Below are 6,082 nucleotides of genomic sequence, written 5' to 3' on the forward strand. Positions count from 1 at the left end.
TTTACTTTTGAATTTAGATCTTAGAGAATTGGGAAGGAGAATTGATCTCTCTTCTTCCTTGTTCTTGCTTGAGCACTCTTTACTTTTCTTGCTTTTGATCTTGGGTGAAGAATTGAAGAACTTCTGTTTCAATCTCACCTTGAGATCTCTTGTTTACTTTCTCTGCATAATTGAATTTCCATTTCTGTTTACTTTACTGCTTCATCTTCTCTTTAATTCTGCAATTTACTTTTCTTTATTTCTTTTGCAATTGCTCTTGTTGGATCAAGGAAGGATTTGAGATCTAGACTTGTTTTCTAGTCTCTTCCACTCCTGAGATCTTCAACAGCCTTTTAATTTACTGCAATTTAAGCACAAGTCAATTTCTGTTTTAATTTCTCAAGCATTTCTACTTTTCTGTTTAGATCTACTTTACTTCAATCCATATTCTACTCTTCTGTTTTGCTGCAATTTACTTCCTCTTGTTTAAATTCTGCAATCCCAACTCCCAATCCCTTTTACAATTCAAGCAATTTACATTTCTTGCACTTTAAGATTCAGTCATTTACATTTCTTGCAATCTAAGTTTCTGCAATTTACATTACTTGCACTTTAAGATTCAGCACTTTTACTTTCTTTGCTCTTTCATTTACTGCAATTTCCCCTTCTCCCTTTACATTTCAAGCAATTTAGTTTCTGTCAAATACAAACCACTCAACCAATACTTGATTCGCTTGACTAAATCAACCACTAAACTAAAATTGCTCAATCCTTCAATCCCTGTGGGATCGACCTCACTCATGTGAGTTATTATTACTTGATGCGACCCGGTACACTTGCCGGTGAGTTTTGTGTTGGATCGTTTTCCACACATCAAGTTTTTGGGGTCTTTCTTCTTGATCATCATCCTCAATAATTCCTTCCATGTTACTCTTTGTGATTTCCGTCCCCTTTTTTACTTTCTTTGTGTCCTCATCTTCAAAGATCACTCCAGCTTTGTTGCATAGCCTTAGAATGGTGCTTGGATGACCAAGCCTAGTTGATTTGTTTGTACTTTTAGCTATCTCTTGAATATTGTCGGCTATGAGTTGTGTGAGGTTGATTTCTCCCCCATGTAGGATACAGTATGTCAAGAGTGCTCGCTTGATTGTGACCCCTGAGGTGTTTCCAGTAGGGCGTATAGATCTCCTTACTATCTCATACCATCCTTGGCCTCAGGAATGAGATTTATTCTTTTCAATTGGCTTGGAATTCCTTTTGAATCTCTTTCCCAGTCTGTGTCTTTCAAGCATATCCTCTGTAAGATCTCATCAGGGTCATTCTCTCCCTGCAGTTTGGCCTCATAGCTGGGCTCTTCATAAGTTATCGTTCTCAACTTCAGGGCCCTTGTAATGGATGCTGGACTGAAATTCACTTCAACTCCTCTAACATAACTTCTGCAAGGGATGCTGTCTTCACTCTCTTTCACAGCATTTGCATAAAATTTCCTGATCATGACTGCACTAATCTTGGTGAGAGGATCGCATAGGAGATCCCACCTTCTTTCCCTAGTAATTTACCTCATGATGGGGTATTCCCCGTCCCTCTGCTCAAAACCCCTCTCATGAATGATGTGCTTTGTTTTCATGAATCTATGATATTTTCTTTCATGAAACTGAGATCTAAACTTTCTTATATCATAGGATGGGGGTTCAGTTACCATTAGTTCCTTCCCCTGTCTTCTCCTTGAACTTGATGAAGCCATAAATTCAATTAGAGAGAGGAGGCAAGGGTGGATTTGTGGTTAGTTGAGGTACGGTTTTATAGTGCAAAGAGGACGAAGAAAGAAATGTTGCTGTTGAGAGGGGAGTGGGACGTGTTTAGGATTGCACTAGGTAGAATAAGGACTTATGATTGTAAGGAATATTTGTAGGAATATGTGATGCATGAAATGTCCCAACCTATTTATAGGCAAGGCATTAAAGCTTTGGACGAAGACCATACTTGAAGAGGGATTCGGTCATGACTTATGAAGGGTGGAGATTGGGTTGAGCAACATAGTAACTTCATGAGATGAACGGCTTGCATGTTCTCTTGAGGATTGACAAGGATTCTCTTCCCATTGGTTGCATGAGGTTTGTCCTCCAAGGTGACTAGCATGCAGATTTTTGCTTTCTAAGGTAGGCACACCTCTCTAGGCATATGTGATCCTTCTCTCTTGGCTTGTCATAGCCGTGTCTTCATCTTGTCTTTACCTCAACCTTCTTTTTCCTAATTAAATCAAAATGGTAAGTTTTAGGACATAATTGTAGCACGGTGATGAAGTGGTGAATGCTTAGATTATTTATTATGTTTCTTAGTCATAAAAGATCAATTGTGTCCCTTACTTAGTGAACCAAGGTTTGGTGAACACCAAACTTGTCTCTTGCTAAGGGATTAATGTCAAATGCAAGCAATTTATCACAATTGATACCTTCATCATAAGATCTAATTTATTTTCTAACATAAATTCCTGAAATGAAACAATGTATGATTCATCTATGCATGACTTTGATTCTATGAACAAAAGTTGATTCTTCTGAAAATTGGTACATATGCAGACACCAAACTTAATGTTTGGTCATATACTTCATCGAAATGACTAAGCATATGATCTAAGAATGCTTGAAAAGCTAATTTTTGTGTGCTGTCAAGCACACCAAACTTAGAAGTCTGGCATGTGTTTCAAAACAGTGTATGCATCTGTCAAGTATGTCTAATAAAATTCAAAATCATGCTAAGGTGATCATAATTTATTGAATTTAAAAACGAACAAGAATCTTAAATCATGGGTTGCCTCCCATGGAGTGCTCTTTTATTGTCATTAGCCTGACATTGGACCCCTCTTTTATGGTGGTTGATGACTGTAGTGTCTCAGCTTGTCCCCCCTGACTGTGAGCTTCTTCTTTGTTCCTTGATGCTCAATTTCGGCGTGCTCAAGTAAGAGTATTTTGCAAATAGTGTAGTAGTCATTGACTTGTTGGTTTGTCCCCAACTGTTGATAGATCAACTGTACTTCATCACCCTTGGAGAACCCCTCTGTTGGAATCTTTTTGTTCTTCCAACCCTTTTTAGTCTTGTTCTTGTTTTTCTTCCTTCTTTTTGCTGATCCTTCTTCTTTGACAGTAGGTTTCACTTTGGGACTTTTCTTCTCAGTGGCTAACACTTCAATGTCTTCTTGAATTTCTTCATCACTCTGCACAGTCTCTTTCTCTTTTTGCCCTGTTGTATTATCTATTTCTTGCTCTAGAGGGTAACTACTGATCGTCTTGTTGATTCCTTCCTTCCACTGCAAGTCTTCCTTGTCAGTTTCCATGCAGTTCTTCTTTTCATCAATGAGTTGTATTTCTGGAAATACATTCAGGGTGATGCTTTCATCATGCATTCTGAGGGTCAACTCTCCTTTCTCTACGTCTATAATGGCCCTAACAGTGGTCAAGAATGGTCTTCCCAGTATAATGGAATCACCTTCATCCTCATCTGAATCTAAGACTACAAAATCTGCAGGGAATATGAATTTGTCTACCTTGACTAGAAGGTTTTCAATCACACCTTTGGGACATATCACTAACTTGTCCACTAATTCTAAAGACATCTGTACTGGCTTCACTTCCTCTATGCACAGCTTTTTCACCAAAGAGGAGGGCATCAGATTGATACTAGCCCCTAAGTCACACATTGCCTTGTTGATGATCATACTACCGATGGTACAAGGTAGAAAGAAACTCCCATGGTCTTCAAGTTTAGGGGGGAGTCCTTTCTGGATTAATGCTCTGCATCCTTCAGTGAGCAGTATAGTTTCATTCTCTTGCCAATTTCTCTTTTTGTTTATAAGCTCTTTCAAGAACTTTGCATATAGGGGCATTTGCTCTAATGCTTCAGCCAGAGGTATGTTGATCTCCAATTTCTTGAAGACTTCAAGAAATTTAGGAAAGTGTTGGTCTTTAGTCTCCTTGTTGAACCTTTGGGGATATGGCAATGGAGGTGTAAAGTTCACTCCCTGCCTGTGATCCTTGGTTGGTTCCTCCATTGCTTCTTTCCATTTTCTTGAAATTTATGGCTGGTCTTCCTTTTCTTGAGCCTGATTTTGAGTTTGCTTGCTTGCTGTTGCATCCTTGTTATTGGCTTCCTCTTTTTCAACCTGCTTCTTGTCATTTTTCTTTGGCTTCTTGGTTGCTCCTTCATCTTTCATCAAGATCTTTCTACTCCTTAGTTGTATAGCTTTGCATTCCTCTTTTGGATTAGGAATGGTGTCGCTTGGGAGTGAGCTTAAAGGTCTCTCAATAGCAATTTGCTTGGAAAGCTGTCCAATCTGCCTTTCCATATTCTTCATGGAAGCTTCCTGGTTCTTTGTTGTCATCTCTTGGTGCTTCATCATTTTCTCCATTAAGATCTCCAAGTTGGTGATCCTCTGAGAGTCTTGTGAGATTGGTTGGTTGTGGGGTATTGAGGGTTGATGGTAAGTATTTTGATTGGTGGCTTGGTTATTGGATGGATGATGGTTAGAGTTGGGGTAAGTGTTTTGTGGTTTTCTGTATGTGTTTTGGTTATTATTCTGCTGGTTGTTGTAGTTTGTGTTTTTTCAACTGTTTTGATTTGAAGTCCTTTGCCATGACTGTTGAGTTTGATTGTGATTGTCTCCCCATCTGAGGTTGGGGTGGTTCTTCCAGGAGGGGTTGTAAGTGTCACCATAAACTTCATTTGATCTAGAATTTTGATTGTGCATATATTGGACTTGTTTTTGCTACTGATCCTCTTGAGTTTCTTCATTTGTCCCCCACCTGGGTGATGGTTGGCTTGTGTTTACTGCTGCAACTTGGAGGCTATCAATCCTCTTAGCCATTTACTCAAATTGTTGTTGAATTTGCTGCTGCATCATTTTGTTTTGAGTTAGGATTAAGTCTACTCCTTCCAACTCCATCACTCCTTTCCTTTGTGATGGTTGGCGTTGTCTTTGGTGAGCAAAGAAATACTGGTTGTTAGCCACCATATCAATGAGATTTTGGGCCTCCTCTGTAGTCTTCATCAATTGTAAAGAGCCTCCTGCTGAGTGATCTAGAGCCTCCTGAGATTTCAATTTCAAGCCTTCATAAAAATTCTGCAATTTGTCCCATTCATTGAACATTTTAGGAGGGCTGATGAGCGGATAATTTATACGCTTTTTGGCATTGTTTTTAGTATGTTTTTAGTTGGATCTAGTTATTTTTAGGGATGTTTTTATTGGTTTTTATGTTAAATTCACATTTCTGGACTTTACTATGAGTTTGTGTGTTTTTCTGTGATTTCAGGTATTTTCTGGCTGAAATTGAGGGACTTGAGCAAAAATCAGATCCAAAGGTAGAAGAAGGACTGCTGATGCTGTTGGATTCTAACCTCCCTGCACTCAAAGTGGATTTTCTGGAGCTACAGAACTCAAAATGGCGCGCTTCCAATTGCGTTGGAAAGTAGACATCCAGGGCTTTCCAGCAATATATAATAGTTCATACTTTGACCGAGTTTAGACGACGTAAAAGGGCGTTGAACGCCAGTTCTACGCTGCTGTCTAGAGTTAAACGCCAGAAACACGTCACAAGCCAGAGTTGAATGCCAGAAATATGTTACAAACTGGCGTTAAACTCCAAGAATGACCTCTGCACGTGTAACATTCAAGCTCAGCCCAAGCACACACCAAGTGGGCCCCGGAAGTGGATTTATGCATCAATTACTTACTTCTGTAAACCCTAGTAGCTAGTTTATTATAAATAGGACTTTTTACTATTGTATTAGACATCTTCGGATCATCTTTTGATCATTTTGAGATCTCTAGACCTCCATGGGAGGCTGGCCACTCGGCCATGCTTACCCTATATTCACTTATGTATTTTTCAACGGTAGAGTTTCTGCACTCCATAGATTAAGGTGTGGAGCTCTGTTGTTCCTCATGAATTAATGCAAAGTACTACTGTTTTTCTATTCAATTCAACTTATTCCACTTCTAAGATATTCATTCGCACTTCAACCTGAATGTGATGAACGTGACAATCATCATCATTCCCTATGAACGCATGCCTGACAACCACTTCCGTTCTACCTTAGATTGAATGAG

This window comes from Arachis hypogaea, chromosome 14 (genome assembly GCF_003086295.3).
Source record: "Arachis hypogaea cultivar Tifrunner chromosome 14, arahy.Tifrunner.gnm2.J5K5, whole genome shotgun sequence".
Taxonomy (NCBI): Eukaryota; Viridiplantae; Streptophyta; class Magnoliopsida; order Fabales; family Fabaceae; genus Arachis; species Arachis hypogaea.